Source organism: Erinaceus europaeus, chromosome 14 (genome assembly GCF_950295315.1).
Source record: "Erinaceus europaeus chromosome 14, mEriEur2.1, whole genome shotgun sequence".
NCBI classification, from domain to species: Eukaryota; Metazoa; Chordata; class Mammalia; order Eulipotyphla; family Erinaceidae; genus Erinaceus; species Erinaceus europaeus.
This window is the reverse complement of record NC_080175.1, coordinates 889,894-901,212: the sequence shown is the minus strand read 5'-3', so window position 1 is coordinate 901,212 and position 11,319 is coordinate 889,894.

Below are 11,319 nucleotides of genomic sequence, written 5' to 3'. Positions count from 1 at the left end.
GGCGTGCGGGCGGGGACACGGAGCGCTGGCCTGCTCTCCCTGCTCTCCGTGGTCGTCGGGGTAGGAGGGCCCGTCTGGCAGCCGAGTCCTCGGCAGGGCGGATCCCTCACTTGGGCCACCGGCCCCTCACTGGCGGGGGGGGCAGGGCTCCTTCGGCCGCCGGACAGAGGGGCCTTGACGGACAGAGGGGCTTTGACGGGCAGCACGGCCACGGCCGCCTGGGGGAGCTGGAGCGGGATGCGGGGGGGGGGGCGCGGGGGGCTGTCGCGGGGACTCGGCACAGAAGTGCCTGTGCTCAGTACCCCCCACACACACACTTATTTGTGATTCGCGGTTCTGAGGCTGTCGGCTCACGGGGCCTAGTCCCCCCGCACGCAGTCAGCCCACAGGGCCTAGTCCCCCGCACGCAGTCAGCTCACAGGGTCTAGTCCCCCACACGCAGTGGGTCAGCCCACAGGGTCTAGTCCCCCCACACACAGTGGGTCAGCCCACAGGGCCTAGTCCTCCGCACGCAGTGGGTCAGCCCACAGGGCCTAGTCCCCCACACACAGTCAGCCCACAGGGTCTAGTCCCCGCACGTGGCCAGAGCTGCCCGCCCCCCAGCCCTCACTGCGGGCTGCACACAGACCCTCCCAGCTGCTCTGGCTGCTCTCAGGAGTGCAGTGCAGGGAGTGTCGCCAGTTTGCGGGAGCCCCCAGCCCTGCCGCCCCCCTCGCCCCCTCAGGCAGGCTCGGCCCCTCGTAGCGGCTCCCTTGTGGCGGCCTCCTGTCCGCCCCCTTCTCCTGGGAGACTCCGGCGGGCTGCATGGCTGCTGGCCTAAACGCGCTGTCCTGTCCTGTTGCGGGGGTGACTGGACATGGACCTGGGTGCGGAGATGGTGGCCTTGGGCTGCAAGGCCTGCTGGGACTAGACCCTGCCGTGGCTCCGTGAGGGGCCCGAGGCCTTGAACCCTGGCCCTGGAGCCCCGTCTCCTGTCCCCGCAGCCTGGCCTCTGAGCCGGCATCACGCCGGGTCGGCGGCCTTCCGGGCAGGGACGCCCCGCCTCCTCATCTCGGACCTGGGCCACCGGGACTTCCTGGATGCCATCCGCCGTGGCGGTCCTGCTCACGGGCCTGGCCCGCCTGCCCTGCTCGGGCACCAAGCTGCTCACGCCCGGACCCCCAGGTCTCCGTCCCCTGCGCTGCCCCCCGGCCCCGGGCTGCGTCTCCGCTGGCGGGTCCCTGCACGCCCTGCACGGTGGCCTTCCCGCTGGCGACCCTCTGAGCGGACCGTCCCTCTGAAGGCCACGGGGACCCGCGGCTCAGCTCTGCCTGCGGTCGTGTGAGGTCCTGGGCGCATCTGGTCGTGTGAGGTCCTGGGCGCATCTGGTCGTGTGAGGTCCTGGGCGCGGCCCCTGCCACGTGGCCGCGCTGCCCCCGGGTGGAGCGACACCTTCCCGAGCCGGTCCCCACCTGCTGAGGCAGGGCTGCCGGGGTCTGTCTGCCTCCCTCAGCCTGTTCAGAATGACGGCCAGAGGGGGAGACGGGGGGCGGCGGGGTTGGGGGGACAGCAGGGTCACAAGAGGGACAGCGGGGTCACGGGGGTCAGCAGGGTCACACGGGACAGTGGGGTCACAGGGATCGGCAGGGTCACACGAGGGACAGCGGGGTCACGGGGGGTCAGCAGGGTCACGAGGGACAGGGGTCACGGGGGGTCAGCGGGGTCACATGGGGAGACGGGGTCACGGGGGTCGGCAGGGCCACACGAGGGACAGCGGGGTCACGGGGGTCGGCGGGCTCGCAGCCCGGGCAGGCGGCACAGGCTGGGCGCCCGTGAGCAGCGGGCCGGGAAGGGGAAGGGGAAGAAGAAGGGGAAGGGCCCGCCGGAGCCACGGTCTCCGCTCCTCGGGAGGCGCCGCGCTGGGCGGTCGGGGCTCAGCCTGCGGGGCGGGTCTGGGGCGGCTGCGGAGCTGGGGCCGCGCTGACGGCGCTGAACACGCGGGGCCGCTGCTGCCCTTCGCTGCCCCCGTGCAGCGCCGCCGCCGGCCGCCAGGGGACGCGCGAGCACCGCGGAGAGGCGGGAGGACACTGGCGACTGGCCACCGAAGAAGGGCGAACGCTAGGAGAAGGAAACGGAGGGGCGGGGCGGAGAGCTGAACCCCCACCCTGAGCTGACCCCTACCCTGAGCTGACCCATCACCCTGAGCTGACCCCCACCCTGAGCTGACCCCTCACCCTGAGCTGACCCCTACCCTGAGCTGAGCCTTGGTGAGCACCTTTGGGTGCTGGGTTTGCTCCATCTCCCCGTTCCCCAGCTGCTCAGCTGCAGCTTTGGGGGGAGGCTCTGGACCACTCTGCGCGGAAGCCCGACTCTCCTGAGGGGTGACCCACCTGGGGAGGGCGGAGGGTCTGTGGCCGCCCCCATGCCCTCCCGTCCAGCCCCCGATTCTGGAGGAGTCGCCTCGCTGGGGGAGGCTGAGGGCTCGCCCGTCCCTCCTGGCTGTGCTCCAGGGGACGGGCGCCATGTCGGGGTGACACCAGGGGACTGAACACACTTGTGGTGGCAACTGGCAGTGAGAACAGCAGGCGGAGAGAAGCTGGTCAAGGGAATGAAATATTGATGGACGGGGGTGTGTGACTGGCTGCTTAGGGCAGAGCGGGGCATGCGGCCGGGGGCCTGGGCGCTGCAGGGGGACCTGCGGCCGGGGGTCTGGGCGCTGCAGGGGGACCTGCGGCCGGGGGTCTGGGCACTGCGGGGGGACGTGCGGCCTGGGTTCTTGAGTCCTCAGTCCTGGGTCCCTGGGTTCCTAAGTCCTTAGTCCTGGGTGCTGGGTGCTGGGTCCTGAGTCCTGGCTCCTGGGTTCTGGGTTCTGGGTCCTGGGTTCTGGCTCCTGGCTCCTGGCTTCTGGGTCCTGGGTTCTGGCTCCTGGCTTCTGGGTTCTGGGTCCCTGGCTCCTGGGTTCCTGGGTTCTGGCTCCTGGGTTCTGGCTGCTGGGTCCTGGGTTCTGGCTCCTGGCTTCTGGGTCCTGGTTCCTGGGTCCTGGCTCCTAGGTTCTGGGTTCCTGGAGTACTGGTTCCTGGGTCCTCATTCGAGTCCCAGGCCCTGGGTGGGGTGGAGAGGCCTGCACTGGGCAGGCAGGCAGGATTCGGGCAGAGGATCCCCTTCACTTGAGCAGTGAGGACCCCTCAGCCCTTCCTGCAGGCCAGCTGCTGAGAAGTCAGGCTTTCATCAAAGTCCTGTTAGTGAGATTTTTTTCCTCTTGAAGCTGGCCCAGGGGCTCCCCGCACACTAGTGAGGCCTCCCCCAATCTTCTGCGGAGCAGCAGCTCCCAAGTAGGCTCCACATTAGGCTGGGAGGCTCCCCACCCGGGCAGACAGCCAGGGCCTCAAGGTCATGGAACCAAACCCAAGGACACAGGGTGCCGGGCTCCCCCCCCAGCGCCGACAGAGGCCTGCTAAGCCCCCATCCCAGCACCCGGAGGGCAGCCCTCCCGGCCCCTGCTGTGGAGGGATGAAGGCGGTGTCTGCTCAGATAGCCTCTTCTCAGCAGGGGCACCGCCCAAGGGGCTGCAGCTCCCCCAGGCAGAGGGGAAGAGGTAGAAAGAGAGAGAGAGGGAGAGACAGGCAGAGAGGAGAGACGCTGCTTCTCGGCTCATGGAGGCCTTGAGCTGGGGTCCCACACTGGACAGTGGGTGCTCTCCCCCGGCCCCCACCCCTAGCTCGCTGCTCCGCCTCCCTGCACCCATTGCAGGGCTGATCCCCATCCACAGGCCGCCTGGAGCCTCCAGGGGACAGGAGAGGCCACCGCCCAGGGCTGGGCTCCCGAGACAGGCGGGACAAGGGTAGGACAGGTGGGCCCGGCTGTCCGCAGGCCCAGCACGGGGGACATGGCCACAGGACCACAGGGTAAGCTCGGATGCCTGTTGATGCAGCTGGGTCTTCCAAGAAGGGTCTGTCAGTGCCCGGGGAAGACCACACACTGCAGCCACAGCCTGTGACACTGACCACGCCGGGCCCAGAGCGTGGAGGCTTGTGGTCTCTCAGGGGGCAGAGCACATGACCTCAGCACAGCCTCGGAGCAACCCAGGGAGACAGGCCCACAACTGTGTGGAAGGACTCCACAGAGTGGATGGACCCAGACTATGTGGATGGACCCAGAGTGTGTGGATGGACCCAGAGTGTGTAGACAGGACCCAGAGTGTGTGGATGGACCCAGAGTGTGTGGATGGACCCAGAGTGTGTGGATGGACCCAGAGTGTGTGGACAGGACCCAGAGTGTGTGGACAGGACCCAGAGTGTGTGGATGGACCCAGAGTGTGTGGATGGACCCAGAGTGTGTGGACAGGATCCAGAGTGTGTGGATGGACCCAGAGTGTGTGGATGGACCCAGAGTGTGTGGACAGGATCCAGAGTGTGTGGATGGACCCAGAGTGTGTGGACAGGATCCAGAGTGTGTGGATGGACCCAGAGTGTGTGGACAGGACCCCAGAGTGTGTGGATGGGACCAGAGTGTGTGGATGGACCCAGAGTGTGTGGACAGGACCCAGAGTGTGTGGACAGGACCCAGAGTGTGTGGACAGGACCCAGAGTGTGTGGATGGACCCCAGAGTGTGTGGATGGACCCAGAGTGTGTGGATGGAACCAGAGTGTGTGGATGGACCCAGAGTGTGTGGACAGGACCCAGAGTGTGTGGATGGACCCAGAGTGTGTGGATGGACCCAGAGTGTGTGGACAGGACCCAGAGTGTGTTGATGGACCCAAAGTGTGTGTTGGAACCAGAGTGTGTGGACAGGACCCAGAGTGTGTGGACAGGATCCAGAGTGTGTGGATGGACCCAGAGTGTGTGGATGGACCCAGAGTGTGTGGACAGGACCCAGAGTGTGTGGATGGACCCAAAGTGTGTAGACAGGACCCAGAGTGTGTGGATGGACCCAGAGAGTTTGTAGATGGAACCAGAGTGTGTGGACAGGACCCAGAGTGTGTGGACAGGATCCAGAGTGTGTGGATGGACCCAGAGTGTGTGGATGGACCCAGAGTGTGTGGACAGGACCCAGAGTGTGTGGATGGACCCAGAGTGTGTGGACAGGATCCCGAGTGTGTGGACAGGATCCAGAGTGTGTGGATGGACCCAGAGTGTGTGGATGGACCCAGAGTGTGTGGACAGGACCCAGAGTGTGTGGATGGACCCAGAGTGTGTAGACAGGACCCAGAGTGTGTGGATGGACCCAGAGAGTGTGTAGATGGAACCAGAGTGTGTGGATAGGACTCAGTGTGTGTGGACAGGACCCAGAGTGTGTGGATGGACCCAAAGTGTGTGTTGGAACCAGAGTGTGTGGACAGGACCCAGAGTGTGTGGACAGGACCCAAAGTGTGTGGACAGGATCCAGAGTGTGTGGATGGACCCAGAGTGTGTGGACAGGACCCCAGAGTGTGTGGATGGACCCAGAGTGTGTGGATGGACCCAGAGTGTGTGGACAGGATCCAGAGTGTGTGGATGGACCCAGAGTGTGTGGACAGGACCCCAGAGTGTGTGGATGGGACCAGAGTGTGTGGATGGACCCAGAGTGTGTGGACAGGACCCAGAGTGTGTGGACAGGACCCAGAGTGTGTGGACAGGACCCAGAGTGTGTGGATGGACCCCAGAGTGTGTGGATGGACCCAGAGTGTGTGGATGGAACCAGAGTGTGTGGATGGACCCAGAGTGTGTGGACAGGACCCCAGAGTGTGTGGATGGACCCAGAGTGTGTGGATGGACCCAGAGTGTGTGGACAGGACCCAGAGTGTGTTGATGGACCCAAAGTGTGTGTTGGAACCAGAGTGTGTGGACAGGACCCAGAGTGTGTGGACAGGATCCAGAGTGTGTGGATGGACCCAGAGTGTGTGGATGGACCCAGAGTGTGTGGACAGGACCCAGAGTGTGTGGATGGACCCAGAGTGTGTAGACAGGACCTAGAGTGTGTGGATGGACCCAGAGAGTTTGTAGATGGAACCAGAGTGTGTGGATAGGACCCAGTGTGTGTGGACAGGACCCAGAGTGTGTGGATGGACCCAGAGTGTGTAGACGGGACCCAGAGTGTGTGGATGGACCCAGAGTGTGTAGACCGGACCCAGAGTGTGTGGATGGACCCAGAGTGTGTGGATGGACCCAGAGTGTGTGGACAGGACCCAGAGTGTGTGGATGGACCCAAAGTGTGTGTGTTGGAACCAGAGTGTGTGGACAGGACCCACAGTTTGTGGATGGACCCAGAGTGTGTGGATGGACCCAGATTGTGTGGACAGGACCCAGAGTGTGTGGACAGGATCCAGAGTGTGTGGATGGACCCAGAGTGTGTGGATGGACCCAGAGTGTGTGGACAGGACTCAGTGTGTGTGGATGGACCCAGAGTGTTTGGATGGACCCAGAGTGTGTGGATGGACCCAGAGTGTGTGGACAGGACCCAGAGTGTGTGGATGGACCCAGAGTTTGTGGATGGACCCGGAGTGTGTGGATGGACCCAGAGTGTGTGGACAGGACCCAGAGTTTGTGGATGGACCCAGAGTGTGTGGATGGACCCAGAGTGTGTGGATGGACCCAGAGTGTGTGGATGGACCCAGAGTGTGTGGACAGGACCCAGAGTGTGTGGATGGACCCAGAGTGTGTGGACAGGACCCAGAGTGTGTGGACAGGACCCAGAGTGTATGGATGGATCCAGAGTGTGTGGATGGACCCAGAGTGTGTGGACAGGACCCAGAGTGTGTGGACACGACCCAGAGTGTGTGGATGGACCCAGAGTGTGTGGACAGGACCCAGTATGTGTGGATAGTACCCAGAGTGTTTGGACAGGACCCAGAGTGTGTGGACAGGACCCAGAGTGTGTGGATGGACTCCTGCCCCTGTCCTGGGTGGCTTGTCTGTGGTCATCACATCCAGAGCCTCTGTTCTGTCCAGCTGCTTGGCAGATGGAAACAAGATTGCTGGATGGGAGCTTCCAGGCTCAGGAGGTGAGAAGGACTGTGGGGTACGCCTCCACCCTCCTGTCCCTGGTGGGCAGAATGTGGTGTCGCAGGAAGCCGGGTCTTCAGAAGTCCGGCGTCTATAGTGCTGCTTGTTGATGTAACGTAGAGTCCGATCTCTGTGAGTGAGTTTCAGAATTCACTTCTGCTAATTGCTTTCTTCTTCAATTTGCCATTCTCACACGAGTTCATCAAGTGCTCTCACTGTCTTGGGTTGAAATGAGAGTCTCAGTGTATAGATTTCTAAGTGTAACTAAAAAAAAAGTGCGCATGGAGGGAAATGTGATAGGATGGACTTTTATAGCATTGCTTTTCTAAACAACGAAAGTTAATTACAGCGGGGCTGTGCAGAAGCTTCGTTCGCGGGTGGAATTCTGAGCAGTGATTAGAACTTGAAGTGGAGTTTTGCATTTACTTGCTATGCAGTACGCCTCTCAAATATCCCACCAGGTGAGAGCTGGTCAAACACATCTTTTTAAAATTATTATTAGAGCAGGAAACACAAATAGTTTCTCTTTATTGGCTTAATTAACTTGTTGAAAATACAGTTTGGTGTAAACCTATTCTTTTTTCATCAAAGCCTGAAATGCCAGCAAGTGTTTCATGGGATTTGAAATTCTATTCTTTAAGGTAAATAGCTGTATTTTCTGTTTCTGCCCTCATTATTTATTCAGGCCGGCAAGGTGGCAGCTGGGGGTGAGCTGTCAGCGAAAGGCTGTTTGGTGCTGAACTAATATTTCCTCTAAAAAGTTAATTTCATTCCTTGCGTGTTGATAGAACAAATGACTATGGGGCATTTCTGCTCTCGAAGGTTGTGACGAACTCTTTTAAGTTCTCTACAAACGGGAGGCCCAGCTGGGGTGCATGTCCTGGGCAGTTCCGTCCAACTGGGGGAGCCCTGAGGGCTGGGGGTTCGCTTCCCAGGGGGGAGACCAGCCCAGATGGGAGGTGGGAGCAGAGGTGGGCAGGTGACGCCTCCCAGGCTCCAAAGCTGTCCCCAGGGCCAGCCCTTGACCTCCCTGCTCTGGGGACTCATTCTTGAGTTCTGGGGTTTGGCCAGGTTTTTATTTCTGATTTGCTGGGCATCAGATCCAGGATTCATGTACCAGGCGGGCACCGAGCCCTTCCCCAGATGTCTCCCCGCCTGTCTGTGAGCTGCCAGACCCTGGGCAGAGCAACGCCATCGTCGTAGGCCTGGCATCACTTACAGCCCAGGGCCGGGAGTAGAAGGACAGTGTGGCCCGGGGAGGGGCTGGGCCACAGGGGCCAGAGCAGCTTGGGGACAGACCCCTTGGCCACTCTGGAGTTCCCTGTTCCCACCTGGGGGGCCCCAGCTGCCCCAACCCCACTCTCGCAGTCTCCTAAGAGCCTAGCGGGGGTCAAGTCCTGTTCAAGGACGTCCTTAACCAGGGTGGGGGGTGGACACCTCTAAGCTGGGGGTGGGCTTCAGTCTCCAGATGGGGGGGGGGTTGGCTGCAGGCAGCTCCAGTTGTGGGAGAAGATTTGCACCTGGGGGCAGTCAGGGGTGCTGCAGGGGGAGATGTGGGAGAGCCCAGGGCAGAGGGTGCAGGGGGACGCGTGGTGGGGGGAGACGGGACTCGGGGGAGGCTGGGGCTGGACGTCAGGGCGGCAGCCCCCTGGGGCAGACCCTCATTCCTCATGCCCCCAACTCCCCGACAGGAGAGTTGGGCAACTCCAAGCCCTCCCTGACTCCCCACAGCCCTACCCCATGGTCCAGGTGGTCTCAGGGCCCCTGTGCTGCCCCTCCTGTCCCTGTCCTCTAGGGAGGGTGACCCCGGCCACCCTTGTGAGTCCCCCCTGTGGGGTGCAGGGCCCTGTGCCCCACACTCCCCTGGGGAGTGGACCCACATGTAGCCTCTGGAGGTGTGGGAGGAGGGGCAGTGGCATGTCCCTCCCGGGCCTGGACGGGACCCACTGCCCTGAGGGGTGGTGGGTGGGCTGGGGGCCAGCGCCCTGTCCTCTCTGTGCCTGCGTCCCAGCCCACCTCCACCCTCTGGAGCCCTGGAAGCCCTACCCTCTGAGCCACACCTGCTCACTCCGACACCTGCTCCAGCGGCCAGAGTTCCTCATGGATCCTCTGACGTTGACTTTTTTAAAAAAAACTATCTTTATTTATTTATTTGGATAGAGACAGCCGGAAATTGGGAGGGAAGGGGGTGATAGAGAGGGAGAGAGACAGAGACGCCTGCAGACCTGCGTCACCACTCAGGAAGCTTCCCCCCTACAGATGGGGAGCCGGGGGCTCAAACTGGGATCCTTGTGCTTAGTACAATGTGCACCACCGCCCGCCCCACCAAAGCTTTATTTTATTCCTGTTATTTTTCCACTGGGGCTGGGAGCACGAGGCCCTGGGTTTGAGCCTTGACCCATCCACGCCCAGCATGGCCTGTGAACCATGGACAGCACCCGGGGCCTCTGAGGGTGTGGGGCCATGCTGTGCCGTTTCTCCCAGGAATAGAGGAAGAAATTGGCTTGGGTGCTGCTCACAGCTGGGTCATCCCCGGGAGGGGCCACTGAGTGACGGTCTCTGCTGATGCCTCACTCTGTGCGCCGCCCCACCTGGCCACCCGCGTCCCTCATCTGGCCAGTGGCCTCCCTCTGGCCTCTCGCCACACAGCACAGACGGGAGAGCTTTTTTCTCGGAGGCTCAAGGTTTTTCTTATTTGCTCTGTGATATAAAGATCACACGTTGCAGAGCCGGTTCACAGCCTTACAGACATCCTCGGCGTCACTGACAGATCAATAAACACACCAAATACATGGTGAAGCTGTTTCCTCAGCCATCCAAGAGGCGTTTCACAGGCTGGGGGCCAAGAGGCTCGCCGCGTGGGGTGGGTTGTGGGACTCGGGACCTCCCCACGGGCTGTGTCCACGCACCCTGTCACCATGAGAGCAGCTCATCTCCCTGCCGGAGACAGTGGGCATCTGGGGGGTGGGCTCTTGGAACTGGGCGGGGGTCCCTGGGGCTGGGCGCTTCCTTGGAGAGCAGGTGTCCTGTGGGGCCCGTCAGGAAGGGGCAGAGGAGCCCAGCTGGTCAGCTCAGCGCCCGGGGGGCAGGGACGGGACATCTGGGGGCTGGAGGTGGCAGCCAGGGGCGCCCACAGGGAACAGGGGTGGTCTGGCTTCTCCTGGAGAGCCTTAGTGCACCGGGGGTATGGGAGTGCCCCTCAGACCCTCACGACGTCTCTCACGGACAGAGACTCGGAAGAGACTGAGACCCGTGAGCCGGCCTGCAGAGACACCGCATCTCAGCTCACCCGCCCGGCTCACGTTCCCCAGAGCAGCGGTTGCAGGTGGCTGGGTTTCTGGGGGCCGGCCTCTGAGTGCAGACGGAGCCCCCTCAGTTGCGCTCACGGGGCCTGGGGCGCCCGGATGCTGCCCCTCATGGCATTTCCTGCCCTGGGTTCGAGGAGTGGCCCCTGGCTTTGTGTGGTGTGTCCTGAAACCACCCTCCAGGGTCTTGGAGACCCAGTCATGGGTGGAGTTCATCTCCGTCCTTTGGGGAAGAGACACCTGCCGGGGTGACATGTCTGTGCCCTGCACGTTCTGAGGACGTGGTGTCTCCCTCTGCGGGGTTGGGGCTTGGCTGCCCTACCTGTGGGGCCTTTGGGGAAGGGCAAGGCACCAGGGTGACAGAGCCTCTGCTGGCCGTGGTGATTTCTGCTGATGCTTCCTTTCTTCCCTTCCCTTCCCTCCATTCCCCTCCCTTCTCCTCTCCTCTCCTCTCCTCTCCTCTCCTCTCCTCTCCTCTCCTCTCCTCTCCTCTCCTCTCCTCTCCTCTCTCTCCCTCTCTCCCTCTCCCTCTCCCTCTCCCCCTCCCCCTCCCCTCCCCCTCCCCCTTCCTCCCTCTCCCTCTCCCCCTCCCCCTCCCCTCCCTCTCCCTCTCCCTCTCCCTCTCCCTCTCCCTCTCCCTCTCCCTCTCCCTCTCCCTCTCTCCCTCTCCCTCTCCCTCTCCCTCTCCCTCCCTCTCCTCTCCCTCTCCCTCTCTCCCTCTCCCTCTCCCTCTCCCTCTCCTCTCCCTCTCCCTCTCCCTCTCTCCCTCTCCCTCTCCCTCTCCCTCTCCTCTCCCTCTCCCTCTCCCTCTCCCTCTCTCTCCCTCTCCCTCTCCCTCTCTCCCTCTCCCTCTCCCTCTCCTCTCCCTCTCCCTCTCCCTCTCCCTCTCCTCTCCCTCTCCCTCTCCCTCTCCTCTCCTCTCCTCTCCTCTCTCTCCTCTCCTCTCCTCTCCTTTCCTTCTCTCTTCCTTTCTTTTCTTTTCTTTCTTTCTTTTTTTTTTTTTTTTTGCCTCCAGGGTTATCACTGGGGCTTCATGCCAGCACTACCAATCCAC